Raw genomic sequence first — 13,109 nt, 5'->3', positions numbered from 1 at the left:
CTAGCGGATTCCACTACTAAGAAACCTATGGGAATAATTAATGATGTTTTTATTGTTGAAAATAGTAATTATATGCCCATAGATTTCATTGTTCTTGATATTTGCAATCGTACATGTCCTATTATTCTTGGTAGACCTTTCCTTAGAACGATTGGTGCAATTATTGATATGAAAGAAGGAAACATTAGATCTCAATTTTAGTTAAGGAAGGGCATGGAACACTTTCCAAGAAAGAAAATTAAGTTGACATATGAGTCTATTATAAGGGAAACTTATGGTTTGCATACCAAAGATGACAATACCTAGATCTATGTTTTATGTCTAGCTAGGGGCGTTAAACAATAGCGCTTGTTGGGTGGCAACCCAATTTTATTTTTATATTTTTGGTTCTATTTTGCAATAAATACACATTATTACCTCTGTAATAATTGTGTTTCAGTGTTTTAATTATCTTTTGTGCCAAGCAAGACCTTTGGATGGTCTATGGTGATAGTTGATTTGATCTTGCTGAAAAACAGAAACTTTTATGCCCAATAAAACAATTTTGGGAAATCACATAAGCGTGCTTTTGATCTGAATTTTTTACACAAGATTGATATACAAATTTCACGGATTGTACTAATTTTTTCAGAATTGTTGGATTTACATAAGTATCCAAAGTTTTCAGATTGCTACAGACTGTTCTGTTTTTGACAGATTCTATTTTCTATGTGTTGTTTGCTTATTTTGATGAATCTATGTGTAGTATCGGGGGGTATGAACCATGGAGAAGTTGGAATATAATATATATTACACCAATATAAATAAAGAATGAGTTCACAACAGTACCAAAACATGCTGATTTACTTTCTTATACTAACGAATCTCACGAGTTTTTTGTTGAGTTTTGTGTTGTGAAGTTTTCAAGTTTTTGGTAAAGATTTGATGGACAACGGAATAAGGAGTGGAAAGAGCCTAAGCTTGGGGATTCCCAAGGCACCCCAAGGTAATATTCAAGGACAAGCAAGCATCTAAGCTTGGGGATGCCCCGGATGGCATCACTATTGTTTTCAATCCATCGGTAAATTTACTTGAGACTATATTTTTATTCACCACATGGTATGCATTTTTCTTGGAGCGTCTTGTACGATATGAGTCTTTTCTTTTTAGTTTGCCACAATCATCGTTGATGTACACACCTTTTTAAAGGGACACGCATGAGTTGTGAGTTTATTAAAATACTCTTTGTGCTTCACTTATATCTTTTGACCTAGGCAATTTGCTCTAGTGCTTCACTTATATCTTTTTAGAGCACGGCGGTGGTATTATTTTATAGAAATTGTTGAACTCTCGTGTTTCACTTATATTATTTTGAGAGTCTCTAAACAACATGGTAATTTTCTTAGGTTATGAATTAGTCCTAATATGATGGGCATCCAAGAGCGATATAATCACGTGGCGATAGCTCCCACCTAGCCCTCCCACCTTTGCGCTGGTGGCCACTCCGGCCCCGGCGGCCACAAGCCCTACTAGTCGCCGCTCCGGCGCTGGTAGCCACCCCCTCCTTCGTGATGGCTCCATTTTCCCTTAACTTTGATTGTGGGAAAAAGTTTCAAGCGGATATGAAGGCCAAGTTTGGGCACCCGGTGGTCTTCTCCCCGGGCTTTCGTCAAAAGGAATTCACCTTGGTGGTTTCATTTCGTCATGCCTCCTTTAGGCTCAATGTGCACATGGTTAGTATATCTCTCCTTGCCATGTTTGGGGGCTATGCCCAAGGTTTTCGTGTTCGTCTCTTGAAAGATAGATCTTTCAAGTTCTCGGTGGCCTCAAAAGCGGTGGGTTTTGAGATCTACAATGCTGGTAATATTGTTGAGAAGGATTTTGATGTGGGTTTCAATCTTTGGAATTTTGGGGGCCCAAATTGGCAACGAGAAGAAGCTCTATATTATGCTGAACTTGATAAAGAATGGACTCTAGTGGGTAGATCTGGCAAAGCCATTGTCCCTCACTCCGGCGATCGCTGGAGTTATTCTGCGGTGGTCCGGGACGGCCGATCAGTTTTCGAACGATTATCGGGACCCATTCAAGATGGCTCTAATCAAGGTATTAACGACACTTCATTGCACGTCAATCCTGGCCATAACAGGCCCCAAATGGAGCGTCAGGTCATGCAACGTTCTTTTGCTCGTAACCACGTGGTTTGCCATGCATGCGGGGCCAACGGTCACATGGCTCGTTTTTGCACCACCCCGAACCTTCCTGGGCTTTGGTCGTTTATCCACTTTGACTCTTTCCCGAGCCCACCAGCAGAGGCTTGGGCCGAAGGGGTTGTGGAGTCTTGGTTCCGCTGTATTGGGCCGCTGCCACAGACTCGGCAGGTGCCTTCATTTAAGGAGTTGGTCAAGGATTTTTTCCCAAACTTTCAGCCGAGACCGTCGCTTGCCTCCTCGCCTTCCACTTCACTTTCCTTCTCTGCCACCAACTCTGCTTCTGCCTCGACAAGTTTGCCTCCGCTACCATTGCTGTCAGACAGAGCTTTGGTCACCACCTCACCGGAGCCTTTGCCTATGGCCAACATTCCCATAGACCCCCAACCTTTCATTCCCCATGGCTTTCAGATTCAGGTGATTGCTGGCCGCAATGGGGTTTCTTGTGCAATTGTTCCTCATCGCCCGAGACGGCACGAAGACTGGGCGATTGCCACTATCCACCCGCATCCAGACGAGGTATTTTTCCCAAATGTGCGTGAGGTTCTGGAAGAGTTTCTTGAGGGAGAGGAACAAGTAGGTTTTAGAGAAATCCAGCCCTGTCCTTTTGGAGAGGCCTATGTCAGGTTCACGCACGTCAGAGACAGAGATAGGCTTATTCAGCAAGGTCCGCATGCGTTTGGTGATGTCTTTATTTCATTTACTAAGCACAATCAAGGAAGAAATTGGCGTAGGGTACATTTCAACAGAACTGGTTGGTTGCTGTTTGTGGGAGTTCCATTTGATTTCTGTAATACTGAAGATATTGCTTCTGCAATTTTTAAGTGGGGCAAGATCATCAGTTGGGAAAAAGAAGATGCTTTGAAGGGTAAGATTTTGGTCAAGGCTAGAGTTACTGAACTTGGTGATATCCCTAAGAGTATTAGATGGTCTGAAGGGGAACTATTTGAGGAGGAGTCTTGGACCTGCTCTGTTGAGGTACTCCTTGAGGAAATGATGGGGGGTGGACCTGCAGATGAGGATCCTTTTCCACCTGAGGGGGTGGACCCTCACCCTGTGCCACAACATGCAAATGACTTTCCAGGGTTTCCACCACTGCCTAACCCTAACAATCAAGCTCCTAATGATGATTGGGATGATTGGGAAGAGCAGGATGAGCAACAGGATCATTGGGCTTTCCCACAGCCAGCACCTGTCCCTCCTCAACAGCATCAAGTTGAAATTCCTGCCTTAGCTGCAGAAGGAGCTCCTAACAGCAGCATTACTACCATAGTTTCACTGTCTGATGGCCTGCTTTCTCTGACTCACTCTGCTAGTGAAGAGGTCAACCAAAGGGCTCAGGCTCCCCCCATTGGTCAAGGGCTCCTGAACATTGCATTAGCTTATGATGCAGTTGAAGAAGATGAGAATTTTCAGAATATTCAGCACAATGTTGCAGAACCATAGAATGACAACTTGGTGACTGCTGAACAGATTCTGCATGTGGCTCCTGTAGCACAGCAACACCTGTAGTCAGAGGGTGTTGTGATGCCAGTTCCCACTCCAGGAACCTCCTCTGTCAGAGATCTTGAAGCTCCTGGTTCCTCTTTGCCCACTATTCAACAAGACAAACAGACTGAGATTTTGATGGAAGTACCTGCTACTGGAAACTGTACTGTGCCCCTGGAAGTTGTTGCTAATGCAACTGTGGCAGACTCTTTTCCTTCGCATCAACCAGATATTAAGGGCAAGGCAGATGTTCCAGTACCCCACTGTGGTTCCCCATCTGCAGCAAACCCTAAAGGTAACTATGGGACCTTCTCATTACCAGGCTCTCCTTCCTTGCTTACCTTGCATACATTGGCCCAAGATCATGCTTTACAAATCATTGATGGTTCTCATTTGATATCTGAAGAAGGACTGGATTTATGGATTCAGCACTTTGCACCAACAACACAAGGAGCTACTCCAACTTTCAAAATTGAAATACCAGTAAGTTGGTTTAACTTCATAATTCACTTACTGTTGACACCTGACAAGTTTGGATGGACCATGCATTTGCTAAAGTCTGGTGTCTGGAAATTTTTGAGTGCTAATTGTGCTCATGAGCACACTTTGCTTTTTTACATTCCTGATGAATGTGCAACTTCTCAGGCGCCTACATGTAAGGATTTCATCCTAGGGCTAGGCAAAGAAAATGAGGGTATTAGCCCTGCTGCACATTCTTCCACTGGGGCTAGCAGCCCTCTTCAGCAGGTGTCACCAAGTAATGCCCTGCCCCTTGGAGAGGCCATATCAAGGAAAAGGAGGGAGAAGGAACCTATGGTAGAAACTGAGGTAAGAAGAAGTGATAGGATTAAAAAGGACAACAATGGATATAGGAGGAAGTCTTGTGTCACTCAGTCTTGTTTACCATGTAATGCTATACCTCCAATTATTCACAATTTAGTGGTTAAAAACCTATCTAAATCTTTCTGCAAGGTTGCTGAGGAAGAGATACAGGAGAAGTTGACCAAGAAGCCCAAGAAGAAGGGGCAGGATGATGTGGCTAAGGTGTCCAAGGCCACAGCAGAAGCAGCAAATTCCAGGCCTGTGTGATGACGTGCCTGCAACATCAATTTATGATAGGTAGCAGAAGGAACTGCTACTCTCTTTTGGGAAATACTTGTCCTATGTATGCAGTCAAATGTAATGCTTACAACTGCTGCACTATGCTTGTTTGCCCTGGTAGGCACCTTTTGTATGCTCCATGTACTTTGCTGCTGTGTCAGCTCTGGTATTTCCTTGTGGTTAAGACTACTATTTCCTCTGATGCTATGGAAGCCTCTGGCCATCATATGTGGTTGCACTGGTTCACCTGCTCTTCTGCTTATGTCTCCTGCTAGAATGTGTTATCTTGCTTTCAGTGTTCTGTCCTTTTGGTGGATCCCAATACTTTTGTGGCCTGGAATAGTCATCAGGGGATGGACCTTGCTGATTACAATAACACCAATTTGATTGTTAACGAATAACAATAAAACATGGAATATCTTAAACTGGAATGTGAGGGGCATTAATTCCTCAGATAAGTGGTTGGCTATTAGGCAAAAAGTGGAAGAAAGTGCTACTGGAATTGTTTGTCTTCAGGAAACTAAGAGAGAAATCTTTGACCTATCCTACATTCATAAAGTTTGTCCTCCTAGGTTCAATAAATTTGAGTACTTACCTTCCATTGGGGCATCAGGTGGAATTCTCATTGTTTGGAATGGGGCTCTATTCTCTGGGGAGCTGATGTTTCAAAACAAATTCTCATTATCTATTCAGTTCACATGCAGGACATCCACCAAAAGTTGGGTCCTCACAAACATCTATGGTCCCTGCAATCATGAAGATAAAATTGAGTTCATTGATTGGTTTGGCAACATTCAAATGCCTAGTGATGTAGATTGGATTATTATGGGGGATTTTAATTTCATCAGAACCCCTGAAGACAGAAACAAACCTGGAGGGGATGTAAATGAAATGCTCATGTTTAATGAGGCAATAAGTGAACTTGGACTGATTGAATTACCCCTTAAAGGCAGACAGTTTAGCTGGAGTAATATGCAGGACAACCCACTGCTAGAGAAATTAGATTGGTTTTTTACCTCTGCAGCTTGGATGACCAGCTATCCTGATACCTTGGCTCTTCCCATGGCTAAACCAATTTCTGATCACCTACCTTGCATGATTAAAATTGGCACAAATATCCCAAAGTCTAGAGTGTTCAGGTTTGAGAACTACTGGCTCAATCACAGTTCTTTTAAACAAGTGGTTCAGAATGCTTGGGCTATTCCAGTAGGTCATTTAGACTGTGCTAAGAAGATTACTGCAAAATTCAAGAATGTCAGAAGAGCTCTAAAGCTGTGGGCCAAAAATCTTGCTTGCCATAAGAAGCAAATTGCAGATCTAAATGACTGTATATTTCTCTGGGATATGATTGAGGAATTCAGAGACCTTACTCTATTTGAAAATAATTGCAGGACCTTGCTCAAGGAGTATCTATTAACTGTGCTCAATGATCAGAAGATTTATTGGAAACAGAGAGGGAAAATTAAAGGAGTCAAATTTGGAGATGAAAACACAAAATTCTTCCACACTAAAGCCTCCATTAATCATAGGCACAATAAGATTGCTATGCTACTGAACAAGGATTAAGTTGAAGTAACAGATCATGATGGAAAGGCTGCAATCCTCTGGGAGGCTTTTAAAAATAGATTGGGACAATCTAATGGACACTCAATGCACTTTAACCTTAATAATCTTTATGAAAACACAGTGGACCCACAAATCTTCATTGATCTAGAACAGCCTTTCTCCCAAGAGGAAGTTGAGGAAGTGGTGAACAACCTACCTACTGATAAGTCCCCAGGGCCAGATGGATTCAATAATGAGTTTATTAAGAGTTGTTGGGATATTATTAAAGCTGATGTCTTTGAACTTATATTAGCATTCCATGCTGGGAATGTTAATCTTGAAAGCATTAACTCCTCTTTCATCACCCTAGTGCCCAAAATAGAAGTGCCACTTTCTCCTAATGACTTCAGACCAATCTCTTTACTAAATGGAGTGCTCAAAATAATTACAAAATTGTTGGCAAATATACTACAAAGAGTTATTCTACAGTTGGTGCATATTAATCAATATGGCTTTCTCAAGGATAGAGTGATCCAGGACTGTCTTGGTTGGGCATATGAATACATTCACCAGTGTCATAAATCTAAGGAAGAAATCTTAGTTATAAAACTGGATTTTGAGAAGGCATTTGATACAATTGAGCATGATGCAATCATTGATATTTTTAGAGCTAAAGGATTTGGAGAGAAGTGGATTTCCTGGATGGAAGCTCTGTTCACAACTGCATCCTCCTCTGTATTACTAAATGGAGTTCCTGGGAAAAGAATTTATATAAAGAGGGGAGTAAGACAAGGAGACCCTTATTCTCCTTTAATCTTTGTGCTGGCTGCTGATTTGCTACAATCCATTCTTAATAAAGCCATGAGATTAAACCTGATCACTGCTCCACTTCAAGTAAACTCATGCCCCCATTTCCCAATTGTGCAATATGCAGATGACACCTTATTGGTTATGCAAGCTGATTCTAGGCAGTTATTCTGCTTAAAAGCACTCCTGAATACTTTTGCCACAGCAACTGGACTAAAAGTTAATTATGGGAAGTCCATCATGGTACCCTTGAATATTGCTGAAGACAGGGTAGAAATTTTTACAAACACCTTGCAGTGTACTAGAGGACAATTCCCATTTACCTACCTTGGCATGCCCCTGGGAATATACAAACCAAGTGTGGAACACTGTCTCCCCCTAGTTAACAGGATTGCAAAAAGAGTGGTTGGTATCTCTATCTTCATGACCCAAGATGGAAAATTAATGTTGGTCAAGTCAGTCATGACATCTTTATCAGTCTTCTTCATGTGCTGTTTGGACATTCCTGTTACTATAAAAAAGCAGATCATTAAGTACTTGAGGCACTGTCTTTGGAAAGGGCCTGATATGGAGGACAAAAGGCCTGCCTTGGTGGCATGGACTACAGTATGCAGACCAAAAGACCAGGGAGGCTTAGGGGTTCTAGACATCTTTACTCATAATAAAACCCTGCTCATGAAAAATCTTCACAAATTTTTCAACAGACATGATATTCCCTGGGTCAACTTGATTTGGGAAACATACTATAGTGATGGAAAGCTACCAGGGGACAACATGATTGGATCATTCTGGTGGAAGTCCAACTTAGCTCTCATTGATCAGTACAAGGCTATTGCAAGATGTAATGTGGGTGATGGTGTTAGTGCTTTCTTTTGGGATGATCTATGGAGCCAAGCTATACTGAAACATCAATTTCCCCACTTGTTCTCTTTTGTTAGAAACACACAGCTGAATATCCAACAAGTATTGTAGACTGAATACCTGCAGGATTTATTCTTCCTCCCCTTAACAACTGAGGCCTATGAGGAATTCTTGCAAATGGAAGACATTTGTATAGCCATGAGACAATCTGAGCATTTAGACTCTTTGGACACATGGAGCTACATTTGGGGGATTGAACACTATTCCTCCATCAAAGCATATAAAGTCTTAATTGGTCACAAACAGACTCCCCCACACTTCAACTAGATCTGGCAGAGTTCATGCCAACCAAAGCATAAAGTCTTCTTCTGGCAACTTCTTCATGATCGAGTCAACACCAGAAACTTACTTAGAAGGAAGAATTTTGTGTTGGAGGAGTACAACTGTGCTGTGGGAGGCTGTCAACAAGAAGAAACACTGCACCACCTCTTTTGGGGCTGTCCATTTGTTCAATAATGCTGGGACTTCATTTGCCCAACAAGAGCTCCAAACCTATATGTGTTAGAAGCATTCCAAGACCTCAAAGAAAAGCTAAGGTACCCATTCCACATGGAGATAATCATTCTAGGAGCATGGGCCATTTGGATAACCAGGAACAATAAGATCTTTGAAAATATTGCACCATCATTCCAAGGGTGGGAGTTCATATTTCTCGAGGAACTGAAGCTTCTCAAATATAGAATGAGGAAGAAGCATGAGAGGCAATTTACAGATTGGCTTGACAACTTGTTGTAATCCTTTGTTCTTAGGATAGTTGGTAGTCTAGGTTTTTTTCTATTTCCTTTCTTTTCTTTCTTTTTGTTTTCCTAGGTTTTAGTTTTTCTAGTCCTCTTCTTTCTTAGGCTTACCTCAAGCCTTTTTGTTACCCTACTGTTTATAGTCAAAAAAAGAGCGATATAATAAAAACTTTCATATAAAGAGTGTTGAATACTATGAGAAGTTTGATTCCTTATGATTGTTTTGAGATATAAAGATGGTGATATTAGAGTCATGCTAGTAAGTAAATGTTGATTGGTAGAAATACTTGTGTTAAAGTTTGTAATTCCCGTAGCATGCACGTATGGTGAACCGTTATGTGATGGAGTCAGAGCATGATTTATTTTTTGATTGTCTTCCTTATGAGTGGCGGTCGGGGACGAGCGATGGTATTTTCCTACCAATCTATCCCCCTAGGATCATGCGTGTAGTACTTTGTTTTGATAGCTAATAAATTTTTGCAATAAGTATGTGAGTTCTTTATGAGTAATGTTGAGTCCATGGATTCTACGCACTCTCACCCTTCCACCTTTGCTAGCCTCTCTAGTACCGCGCAACTTTCGCCAGTGCATTAAACCCACCATATACCTTCCTCAAAACAGCCACCATACCAACCTATTATGGCATTTCCATAGACATTCCGAGATATATTGCCATGTAACTTCCACCGTTCTGTTTATTATGACACACTACATCATTGTCATATTGCCTTGCATGATCATGTAGTTGGCATAATATTTGTGGCAAGGCCACCGTTCATATTTTTTATACATGTCACTCTTCATCGTAGCACATCCTGGTACACCACCAGAGGCATTCATATAGAGTCATATTTTGTTCTAGTATCGAGTTGTAATTCTTGAGTTGTTAGTAAATAAAAGTGTAATTATCATTGTGAAGGAAATATGCCTTAGAGGCAATAATAAAGTTGTTATTTATATTTACTTATATCATGATAAATGTTTATAATTCATGCTAGAATTATAGTAACCGGAAATTTGATACATGTGTGAATACATAGACAAAACAGAGTGTCCCTAGTATGCCTCTACTTGACTAGCTCGTTAATCAAAGATGGTTAAGTTTCCTGACCATAGACAAGTGTTGTCATTTGATGAACGGGATCACATCATAAGAAGAATGATGTGATGGACAAGACCCATCTGTGAGCTTAGCATAATGATTGATAAGTTTCATTGCTATTGCTTTCTTCATGACTTATACATATTCCTTTGACTATGAGATTATGCAACTCCTGAATACCGGAGGAACACCTTGTGAGCTATCAAACGTCACAACGTAACTGGGTGATTATAAAGATGCTCTACAGGTGATAGAGGCAAAGTTGTCCCGTCTTTTGATGAGATGGTGGCTATCGTTTTGGTGGAAGCCGACTTTGACGACCCGACTACGAACGTGCGAGGACGTCGCGCCTTAGCAATCGCTAAACCAACTCCGAGAGGTTATTGACCACGCCGGAGCACGATCAACTTGACCACGAAGGTCTGTTTCCTGCAGGCAAACAAAGAACAAGCAAGAAACTAAGTTTGCAATCCGAATATTGCGAATATAAGAGGAAAGCTTTATTGATCAAGGTGGGGTTCTGTGACGCCTTTGTCTGGTCGTTGAACACAAATAGTACGCGAAGTTGCAGCTATGGTGAACTTTGATCTAAACAAAACCCGAAGTCTAAACGATGCCCTAAGGGCTGTATATATGGATGAGAGAGGGGGGAATTTCTTGGCCCTTGGAGGAGGGGTCCGAAACCAACCCTAACTCTTGTTTCCCCACACAAACGGACTCTAAAAACTGTCTGTAATCAAGTATTTCGAAATTACATGGGCCTGGCCCAAAAATAAGGTGACGCATCACCTAGAATAGCCTCTAGACGAAATTTATGAAGTGGCATCTTGTATATTTCGTCCAAGGCTTCATGCACTCATTATGGTGGCTTCAACGTCCTGGAATCATCACTTGTGATGAGGACATCAATACCATTGTTACACCCACAGCCCCTGCTGCTATACATACTGGACCAATTACTAGAGCTCGCGCACGCCAATTAAATTATCAGGTACTTTCGCTTCTTGGTAACGATTCTAATGTTCATGAGAATATGATGCTGCCTAAATTGGATACATTTGTTTTGCTTACAAATGAAGGGCCTAGCTTGGACAAGAAAGATGAACCTTGGAGCAAGTTCAAGCATGGAGATGATGGCACGCGCAAGAGGAACAAGAACGGAGTTACAAGTGATGATTCCAGGACTCTGAAGCCACCATAATGAGTGTATGAAGCATGGGACGAAATATACAAGATGCCACTTCATAAATTTCGTCCATAGGCTATTCTAGGTGCTGCGTCACCTTATTATTGGGCCAGGCCCATGTATTTTTGAAGTACTTAAGTATAGGCTGTTTTTAGAGTCTGTATGTGTGGGGAAACAAGAGTTAGGGTTGGTTTCGGACCCCTCCACCAAGGGCCACGAAATTCCCCTCTCTCCTCCATATATACAGCCCTTAGGGCATTGTTTAGACTTTGGGTTTTGTTTAGACTAAAAGTTCGCCATAGCTGCAAGTTCGCGTCCTTCGTTTGTGTCCAACGACCAGACCAAGACGTCACAGAACCCCAGCTTCATTAATAAAGATTTCCTCTTTTATTCGCAATATCCAGATTGCAATCTCGGTTTCTTGCTTGTTCTTCGTTTTCTCGCAAGAAATAGACCCTCGTGGTCAGGTTGATCATGCTCCGGCGTGGTCAATAACCCTCGGAAGTTGGTTTAGCGATTGCTAAGGCGCTACGTCTTCGCACGTTCGTAGTCGGATCGTCAAAGTCGACTCCCATAGAAAACGATATCTATCTCATCGAAACATCGGGACACCTTTGCCTCTATCAAGTGGTATCAGATTTTCAGGTTGCTTGGTGAGATTTTCCAGTTTTTCATAGTTTAGATCGAGTCTGTTCTTCATACCTACAGTCCACGAAAAAAGCCAAAAAAATTAGGGTTAGTTCATCATATCCGAACCAATCTGAGCCTTTGCATAGTCTTTTCAGTATTTTGCTTTGTTGAATTTGCGGTTGCATCATCGTGTCTAGTTGCTGGTCTTAGAGTCTTGTCTTTTAGAGTTTCGAGTTCTGGTCATAAGTTGTCACACCGCCGCCGCACCATCATCATCGCTCCTGCCATCTACCACCACCGCTTATCCGCCATCGATCCGTATCCATATACCACCACCAATCCATCTCCATATACCATCACCATTCCGTATCCATATACCACCACCAATCCATCTCCATATACCATCACCATTCCGTATCCATATACTACCACCAATCCGTATCCATATACCACCACCGCTGCCATATCCTACCATCATATATCCACTAATTCGAGTTCCTTTCATATTAGGTTTGTTTTCGAGGTCCGTCTAATTTCCGATTCGTGTTTCCTTGCCTGAGTAGGTCTCGAAAAAAAAAGAGTCTGGAGACCCCCGGGCAGTTTTTAGGCCAAAATTTTCACAGGCAAAAATATTTTTTCCCTATCCTATTTTTAGGCTTTTTTGAGTCTTTTGAGCCACGTGCCATCATAGTGATTTTTTGTCGCACTTTTTCGTCGTCGCTGCCCTGATTTCCAAAAAAAGTCAAAAAAAATCCGTGCCCATCCTATCAGTTTGACGAGGGAAGAGTTTTGGGACACTCGCCATTATAGTGATTTTTCACAAAAAAAAAATATGAGCGCAAAAAAAAGAGGAGCGCAAACAAAAAGGGAAAAAAAAGTTCCAGAGTGTGCTTTTCCCTTGTTTACGTGCAGCGCCGTGATTTTGTTAGTGTTCTAGGCTCGCGTCTCTAGCGCGGTCTAGCCTAGGACCAGCACAGTACCGTCGTTGAGCATTTATTCAACTTTGCATCTTTGAATTGATTATTGCTGACCCTTTTTGCTACCATATTATAAGCCTTCCCAGCTCCACATACATCTACTCATGCGTTTGACTCTCCCTGGTAATCGCTCCATCCAAGCTTTGAGAGTTTTGACTACGACGGTTGCCGATCACCGCCTGCTGTTGGGTAAGAACTGGTAAGAATTTGAGATTTGCTTGACGGATTTGTGACATCCACCACCACCTCTTGTTAGCAGTCTGTAGGATCATATTCTTGTGTGTTTCTATTGCTGCTAACCATGGCAGGATCACAAGCCGACGAGACTGACTGGGAGAACCTGACGAATAAGGAGTTGCATGATAAATTTCAGCAAATGATGAGTGGACAGGTGCAAGATGTGCTAAACAGATTTGAAGAGGTCATGGA

This window comes from Triticum urartu, chromosome 7A, assembly GCF_056163025.1.
Source record: "Triticum urartu cultivar PI428250 chromosome 7A, HENAU_Tu73, whole genome shotgun sequence".
Classification (NCBI taxonomy): Eukaryota; Viridiplantae; Streptophyta; class Magnoliopsida; order Poales; family Poaceae; genus Triticum; species Triticum urartu.
Note: the sequence above shows the minus strand (reverse complement) of the source record.